This window comes from Salvia miltiorrhiza, chromosome 6 (genome assembly GCF_028751815.1).
Source record: "Salvia miltiorrhiza cultivar Shanhuang (shh) chromosome 6, IMPLAD_Smil_shh, whole genome shotgun sequence".
NCBI lineage: Eukaryota > Viridiplantae > Streptophyta > Magnoliopsida > Lamiales > Lamiaceae > Salvia > Salvia miltiorrhiza.
In genome coordinates this window covers 21,213,497-21,223,290 of record NC_080392.1, presented here as the reverse complement: position 1 = coordinate 21,223,290, position 9,794 = coordinate 21,213,497, and the positions used below count along the sequence as shown (strand labels likewise).

The 9,794-nt window shown below is 34.4% G+C and overlaps 1 long non-coding RNA gene across 1 annotated transcript; it reads left to right on the top strand.

Annotated features, from left to right (window-relative positions):
* Positions 1-1,299: 1,299 nt before the first annotated feature.
* LOC130987449 (uncharacterized) lies at positions 1,300-4,206 on the top strand. The gene is made up of 3 exons (XR_009089745.1): positions 1,300-1,603; positions 3,283-3,359; positions 3,955-4,206. It is a non-coding gene; the product is annotated as an uncharacterized LOC130987449 (long non-coding RNA).
* The last annotated feature ends 5,588 nt before the right edge of the window (positions 4,207-9,794 follow it).

Genomic DNA, 9,794 nt, shown 5'->3' with positions numbered 1-9,794 from the left:
AGAAGGAAAAAGTTCACGCACAAACAAGATATGTACACCACCTCAAGATGAAAGTAAAGAAAAAGGAAATAGAAGGAAAGCACTAGAACTAAACTTAAGGTATAACCCAACCCCAAGGCTAGTAGGCTCAAGCTAAGAGAGTGAATGCTTTGACTAAAGTGCCAGAAGCTACAGCAAGAATAAAGTTGGAACGCCACCACAATGGAAACTTAGAAAACCACATTAAATAATCATTTGAAAATGAGAAAATGAGTTTACATGGCAGAAGGAGTGCCATTAATCTTTAAGTGAAAGTTACCAAGATGATGAGAAAAGTTTGATATTAGAATTCCCTAGTCAAATCTGAGAAGGTGACTTAGGACGAAGGAAACAATTAAGGTAGTTCACCACTTTACTAAGATGAAGTGGGTAAAAGAATGTTGTTAGGTCCTGAACTGGTCCAACAGATGATTGAGAAAGTCGACCACATCAAGCAAAGAATCAAAGAAACTCAAGATAGACAAAAGTTTTACGCCGATAAACGCCGATTGGAATTAGAATTTAATGTTGGGGATCGAGTTTTCCTCAAAGTTTCTCCCTCAAAGGGAGTTATACGTTTCGGGAAATAGGGGCAAGTTACGACCCCGTTATATAGGACCTTTTGAGATCCTAGATAAGTTAGGCCTTTGTAGCCTATAAGTTGGCTCTGCCACCAAGCATTGTGGATGTATACAATACGTATAGCACCTCGCAATTAAGAAAGTATGTGATTAAGCAAGATAAAGTAGTCCAAGCCAGGACCTAAGTTGTGATGAGAAATCAGTCCAGATACTTGATCGCAAGATTCAAGTTTTACGAGGCAATAATATTGTTCTCGTCATGTAGTGGAACCATCACAGGATGGAAAAGGCCACAAAAGAGATGAATGAAACGAATGACTAGTATCACAAGATAGAATACCGGATATGCAATTCCGAGGACGGAATTTTTATAAGGAGGGAGGGATGTAATACCCCGTTTCCCTGAGTTAAATTTAGAATTTATTTTGAACTTAGATTTAAGATGATTCACGCCGGAATGAGAAAAAGAATTTATTTTTAATTCCAACCCAAATGATTTACAAAAACATTTGTAAATTTAGTTATTAAATTTATATGCATTACATATTTATTTAATTGAGCATCGATCATTTACACGAACTATTTTATTTAACGAACACTGAACGATTATTACAGTTTTCATAGTACAACCCGGAAGATTTTTATTTTATTTTATTTTATTAATCCCATCTACTCCTACACCCACCTACTCCATCAGCCACCATATGCCACAACTTTATAGCTTTTTGTTGAGACACCTCATTCACCACCATACCTTTCAATCATACCATTCTCTGCAATCATACCATACACCTCATTCATCACCATACCTTTCTCTACAAAGTCATTTCACTTCAATAAAGGATCTATCTTTTCCCTCACTTAGCATTTTCGATCAATCTCATTTCTCCCTCAAGTTACTCTCTAGTTCCAACAAACCCAAAGAAATCCAAGTGCAGAGCTCAGCCATATTGCGAATGGATCAAATTGCCACAAAACTCAGATTTCAGCAACTCAAACCAGAGGTTTCATCTTTGAATCTCTCTACCTATTTTATACTTGCTCATTCAGTTATGACACTGCAATTGTAACACATCAAACCTTCACATACTTTCATCTCATCATTTCGGTGCATATGTATACACATTCATAAAGAACAACAATTTCTTAAAATCACCAAGTGTTCAGACATACAATTTATGTGCATATAGATACATATATGAAGCATGCCAATTTTGATGTATTTTTGAAAAATGGAGTCGAGAGGGAGGCTAGGCGCTGCGGCTCTGCCGTTGCTGCCTAGCCACGGTGAAGAGTGGGGAAGGAGATGCGGTCGGTGGTGGTGGTTAGCCACTGCCGGAGACGAGGGAGAACAGAAGGGAATGGGGTGCTGACGGTGGTGGCGTGGAGCCCTGACCGCGGCTGCCGGATCTGTGAACAGGGGGAGTTTGAGAGAGAGCCGAGGGAAAGATGGGCTGAGTACATCTGAGGGTGTCGGAAACGGTGGCTTGGCTGCTGTTGCCGGAAGGTCGAGAGAGAGACGGAGGAAGGCGGTGGCGGTACCTATCTCCGTTGCCAAGGAAGAGAGGCGGCGGCGCTAGTGCCGTCGTGGTGGTTCAGGGAGGCTAGGTCGGCGGCAGTTCTTCACTGTTGTCCGTTCGGCGCGTAGAGAGAAAGGAAGGGAGAGAACGGCGGCGGCCATGGCTGTTCTGTGGTCGCCAGATTCGAGAGGAAGGAGTCGATTTTGAGGTGTGGGTTTCGAAGGTGAGAGAGAGAGATGGAAGGTGCGGTCAACGGCGGTGACTCCGCCGTTGTTCTATTCAGAGGAAGAGGGAGAAGTGGAGGCGGCCGATTTGGGTTCTCGGTCAGTCGAGGGAGATGGTGAGGCTGGTCGGATTCTGGTGCGTGTCGAGGGAGAGAGATTTGAGAGAGAGAGTGTCTGTGTTTTTTTTGTGTAGTCGAGAGAGAGAGAGAGCGAATTGGGGGAAGAAGAAGAAGAAAGGTTTTGGGCTTGGCTGATGGGCTAATTTTAATTTTCAGTTGGGCTTGAGTTGGGCCGGGTTATTTTTTAATTTTGGGCCGAGTCAGTTGGGTCGATTTTTATGAGTGTTGGGCCGAGTCTATTGGGCCGAGTTTGTTTAATTATTTTTCAGTTGGGCCTTTATTTTAATAAAACAGATGAGCCTTATTTAAATACCATTTGGATCAGTTTTATTTAAACTTGGGCTGCCATTTTTTTAATGGGCTGCGAAATTTTTTAAAAAAAAAAGAGGAGGTCCTTGATTTAATTATTTTAAATGGGCTGCCCAATTATTGATTTAATTGGATTGTGCAGATTTGTTTTAAAGAGCTACACTATTATAATTAATTAGACTTAGTAAGTTGATTAATTATTTTAATTTTCATAATAATATTAATTTATTATTATGTGCATATTTTAAGTAAATTACTTATTATATGCTAAGCATGACATGAAATTGCATTTATTTTGCAATAAAAGTATTTAATTGGCTTAAATTATAAATCCAATTATTAAAGAAAGATGAGTAAGGATATTGTTGGTGTTCTTAACTCAAGAGAATTATTTTCATTATTTATTCATTTAATTTTGAAAACCCGGCTAAGTGAATCATAGAATATTAAGCACTACACCATGACTTAAGATTAGATTCAAGGAGACCTATTGAGAATAGATTTCTTGTAGGCTTTGAGCAATCAAAAGGATTAGCACTGCTATTCCGATTCAGAGATAAGGTTAAACGACAGGCTTTGCCTATCCAGGTGGGCATTACTTTTACTATACGTATATAGAGATCCCCTGCGTGTCGTAGGCCTCTTATACGAATATATGCATGAGATGATTTTAACTGTTAATTTCAGTTTATTATTATGCCCAAATGATAAATGACTCTTATGAAATGAAAATGAAATGTTCATGAAATGAAATGAAATGTTTATGAAATGATTGACTGCCAAAAATGTTTATGTTTTTATATGTATCCTATCTGTGTTGGTTCGCCAACTTTAAAGGAAATCCAATTGGGATCCTATGCTAGACAAAGGTCGCTAGCTAGGGTTAACGTGTACACTCATGGAGACCGCGAGTCGCTTGCGACCGGTCTTGGCGTCCGTGGTAAGGAGGCCTCCTTCCCGGCGCGTGACAGAAAGGACAGATATGGATCATATAGACTGAAAATGGGATGCATCCACCTTTATGAAAATGAAAGAAATATTTTAGTAAGCACATGTCATTTAAGAAAACCCATGTGTGTTACTGTTATGGCAGTTCAATTTATATATGTATGCATGTTGTATTTTCGGCTATGCCCACTGAGTATTTTTATACTCAGCCCTGCATGTATTTCTAAATGTGCAGGTTGAGCAGTTGATGGAATGGAATGATGTTGAGCGGGTGTTCCTTTGACATTTCAAGAAATATAACCTTGAGTATACATCTTCATATGTATATCTCACACGTTTTTCCGCTGCAAAACACTTTGATTAGGATAACTTTATGTTATGAAATTGTGACACGTGTTATTGGGTAAACCACCTTAATCAGTTCTCTTTTATGTGTATGTTTTATAAGTATCCAAATGATCATATATGATCCTAGCTTTTTATCTATAAGTGACATTTTCATATACTTTAATGTTAAGTAATTGTCCATTTCCATTTCTTATTGTTCACCCCAAGTCATAACCCCTGTTAACCCGTCATTGGGATAGTGGGCTGTGACAATAATACTCCCTCCGTCCATGATATCGTTTTCAATTTATGGACAACACGAGTTTTAAAAAAATGGGAAATAATACTCCCTCTGTCCCGCTATTCATGACATGTATTCCATTTTGGATTGTCCCACTGATAATGATTCGTTTCTATTTTAGGTAATAATAAGGGATGCTTAATCTTAATTAAAACGTTAATTAAATACCTAATAAAACCTACTTTAATTAAAAACAAAACACTCTCACTTTAACTCTTTATCTCACTCTCTCTCTTCCGATTACTCTCTCTCTCTCTCATGCTACACCCTCACCGCCTCTCCTTCTCCACGGCGACGGCGCGACGACTCCGCGTCCACCCACTGCCTCCGCATCCACCCACCCTCCTCCGCCGACTTCCCTCTGCTCATCGCCAGAGAAAGCCTTCTCCTTCCTTTGGCCTCCCCTCGCTCTGCCGCTGCCACCGCCCTCCCACCTCCATCCGTCGCGCCACCGCCTCGCGCTGCCCTTGCCCTCGTCGCCGCTGCTTCTTCCTCTAATTCTCCAACCAACAACAGTATTAAGTTGCCACCACGTCGTTCCCCCAAACCTTAGATCCCTAAACCCCTTCCTTTAATTCTTCATCTAATTCTCCAGACCTGGTGAGGTGAGGGTAGCTGTGGAAATGCTAATTTAGTTAGTTTTGAGAGAGAGTTGCAGGGAGGGAGATTCAGCTGGAGATGGAATTCTTAACCATGGAAGTTGCAGGGGAGGGAGTTGGAGAGATTGCTGTTCTCGGCGGTGGAGACTCCGACCACCGGCCTCCGGCGGCAGAATTATGGAGAGATTTTTTGAGCTGGTATATTCAACCTCAATTTTTTTGAATTAATTTCTTAGATTTCTTGAATGTAGTGATTTTCTTGATTTTCTTTGTTGATTGTTCAAAGGATGGTGTGTAGGGGTGGAGGGAGAAGACAAGCACAAATAAGGTGAAGGGACGACGGCGGCAGCCTCGCCGGTGGCGGCGGCAACAGATATATGGAGGGCCAAAGGCCTCATTTATTAATCATATTTAAGATTCAATTAAACATGTGGGACCATATAACTTTTCTTCTACTATCACTCTCCTTAATACTCGCACCGAAAAGAAACGAGCCATTATTAGCGGGACAGAGGGAGTAGTCGATAATAGTGATATTGTTGTGAGTGGAATTTGAGTCCATTATTTTTGTGAATGGAAATTGGTGGACCCTACTGCTATAGATGAAAACGGAAACGATATTGTGGACGAACTAAAATGATAAAAATGGAAACGATATCGTGGACGGAGGGAATATTATATAAAGTGGGACTCATTCTCTCTATTCACAATACACTTATTTAATATTTCTTAAAATTAGTGGCGTCCACACCATCACATGTTTTTTAGAGACAGAGGAAGTATATCTTATATCTTAAAAAAAACTTATTTATTATCTCTATATTGATTGATTACATTTTGGATTTTAATGCGATGAGTAAAGTAAGTTCTTTCATAATTTCATCTAATATTTTTGTATCAATAATTCGTGTCATTCATATCGTCACATGTTTTTCAGATACAAAGAGATTATATTTTTTTAATTTCAATTGAGATTTCTAAATATTTTGCGAAATTGTGAAACGTTGAACAAATCAATAATTGTGATGAACATGTTAATAATTATGATGAACACAAGTTCGAATCCTGGAGTGAACATATTAAATAAAATATGTCGCGTTCATCAAAATTATATACATGTTCATCAAAAAATTTCAGCGAAATTGATAGCCATTAGATTACATAAAATAGATGGATGAGATCTAATTTCAATTCTACAAATATTTAGAAATCTCAATTGAACCTTTATATATATATATATATATATATATATATATATATGGTGTGGTTCTAGAGAGAACTACATTATTTGTGAGAACGTGAGAACCATCAAATTCAATGCATCCACTGTAAAAATTAATGCATTCGCTGTTAAAATTAATGCACTCAAAAAAATTGAAAAAAATTGCTCCCTTCAGGATTCGAACCCAGGATCTAAATTCATCCAACAAGATGATGCATCCACCGTATATCTTGATGATCGAATGGCTGAAAATGGTTCTCCATTCTTCTTTTATTTAGTGGATCTTTCTTGAACATCTCCATATATATATATATATATATATATATATATATATATATATATATATATAATTGGGTTCAATGGAGAACACCAAATATTCAAAGAACATAGAACATTGAACATATCATTGAACATATCAGTAATTCTCGTTGAACGTTAAACGTTCGAATCCTTCTATAAATCCATTCAATGAGACCCCCTATTTTTAGTGAGATCTTAGACACGATCTTGTGCGTTTATTTTATCAATCTTATGGCTAATATTGTACCTAGAGAGCGATTTTTTTCTAAGGGTTCGAATCCTGGAGGGAGCGAAATATTTTAAAATTTCGTCATTCATCAGTATATACTGCATTGTTCATCAGTATATACTATCTTGTTCATCAGTATATATGTCTTATTCATTACCAATTTTTTAAATTTCGTTATTTATCAGTATATACTGCCTTCTTCGTCAGTATATATGCCATATTCATTGTACTCAGTGTCTCACGAAAAATAGGGGGATTTCATTGGAGCGCTCCCATATATATATATATATATATATATATATATATAGGGTCAGCTTCAAGGGAGACCACTTCCCTATATAGAGAAATAGAGAATAGAGACCAAATCAGAGCCATTGATCTCACCAAAATCAATGAATCAGATTAATCCGAATTCTTCAAGTTTAGAAACTCTCGTAAATTCCTCATTTTCCAATTCTGGGAACCAACAAACATTATTATGAACTTACGAACATACTAATGTTCGTCGATGTGTTTGTATAAAAAACAAATGAACATACTAATGTTCGTCGATATGGTCGTATAAAAATAAATGAATATACAAATAACATACTTATGTTCGTAAGTTCATAATAATGTTCGTTGGTTCCCAGAATTGGAAAATGAGGAATTTACGGGATTTCCTAAACTTGAAGAATTCGGATGAATCTGATTCATTGATTTTGGTGAGATCAATGACTCTGATTTGGTCTTCATTCTCTGTATAGGGGAGTGATCTCCATTGAACTCTTCCCTATATATATATATATATATGATAGAGTTCTATGGAGACCATCAAAAATTCGAAGAACGAAGACCAAATCCAGTGCGTCGATCTTGGTATATCCAAGGGTGATGATTCATCTGGTGAAGATTTGATATTTTCGTTAATTGTCATAGATATAGGCAATCAAATCTTTTATTTATGGAAAATTAATTTGATGAAGAGTTTGTTACATGAATAATGCATCCACAGAACCTAGTGTTCGTAGAACATACTAATGAATATACTAATGTTCGTTGATATGTTCGTAAAAAAACAAATGAACATACTAATTTTCGTTGATATGTTCGTAAAAAATAAATGAACATACTAATGTTCGTCGATATTTTCGTAAAAAAATAAATGAACATACTAATGTTCGTCAATATTTTCGTAGGAAAACAAATGAACATAATAATGTTCACATATTATGTTCATTGACGGATCAGGTCCCAAAATAGGAAGTTTCATAATTTCCGTGATTTATTCAACGTGATCCCAGATTTCAGTGGATTTAATCAACCAATATTTAATTACATGAAAAATCAACTCAGGAAATTATATGAACCGTTAGATTAAGCAAGATCGACACACATGATTTGGTCTTTATTTTCTATGTAGGGGAGTGGTCTCCATAGAAGCTAACCCATATATATATATAGGGAGGTTCTAATAAAAACCTCTTTTAACATGAGAATTAGGAACCACATCTTAGTCTTTACATTTGAAGATCTAATGGCTAGGATTAATTTGTTAAAATTAACGCTTTATTTTTATCTTTTAGTGATTACTTAATTAAACCTAGATATGATATACACGATTTGAATTACTTAATTAAACCTAGATGTGGTTCACGAAATGGATTTTTAGGAACCTAATGGGTTTCTACTTTTCATTTTTACTATTTTATTTTAGGGGTTATTGCCAGAAAATACATATACTTTGTCAATTTTCTGGTTTATATCATGACTTTATAATTTGGCCAGAAAATACATCAATTTTCAATTTAATTGCAATTATAACATGACTTTATAGTCTCGCCAGAAAATACACCAAATTTCAATTTAATTATTCTCAATTATAACATGACCTTATTTAGATTATTTTTCATCATAGATGTATTAATATTTATTATATTTATATTAAATTTTTATGTATAAAATATTTTTAATTGATTGATTAATTTTTATAAAAATTAAGTTAGATGATTAATTATTTCATAATAATTATTTCATAATATATATATATATATATATATGTATGTATTTTTAAGCCATCAATATAATATCTTGTTATATATATATATATATATATATATATATATATATATTTGATTTTAATATTCTATTAATATATTATATATATAATAAGTATTTATTTATTTAAATTTTGAAATTATAAAATATTAGGACCAATTAAAAAATTACGTACATATATAATAGAAACTATGTTAAAAAGTAAATAATATTATATATTATTTACATATAGATGTATATTTATCAAATATATATGTATTTATATATACGTGAGATGAAAAGAAAATTAAAAATATTTAATGTATTAAACTTGATATTATTATACTAAATTAATTACAAGGTCATGTTATAATTGAGAATAAATTGAAACTTTGTGTATTTTTTGGCCAAACTATAAAGTCATGTTATAATTGCAATTAAATTAAAAATTGATGTATTTTCTGGCCAAATTATAAGGTCATGATATAAACCAGAAAATTGACAAAGTATATGTATTTTCTGGCAATAACCCCTTTATTTTATGTTCTTAATTTTCTTTCATTCTTTCTCCAAGTATTATTTATTCTTCTATACTCTTAATTTCCTATACTCTTAATATAATTTATTATTGAAGACAATTGTAGCAGTATTTATACACGATGAACACTCAAGGTATTTATTCATTTAGTTTTATTATCAGATTTAGTTGATTAATTTCATTGATTTATTTTCGTTTTTTTCTGAAATAATTTAAATGTTGATTTGATTTTTAGGAAGTTGTTATTTTGCAGTGTTAATTATTATTCTTTCAATTGTTGTTCATAATTTCTATGAGTTGCATAATCAAACTATATAGTTGCTTAATTGCATGGCAAAAAGTGTGATTTGCACAGATGAATACGTGAACTGCATTGTTCAATGTATTTGTCGCATTCATGAAATATTTTAGTGATTACGAATATTTTAAATTCCTAGTTGAAATAAAGGCTTTGAATTGAAATTGGAAATGTGTATTAATTTTTATTTCATAGATGAGTAATAAAATGATGTGCATAGTTAAATTAGTGTGTTGCATGACCTC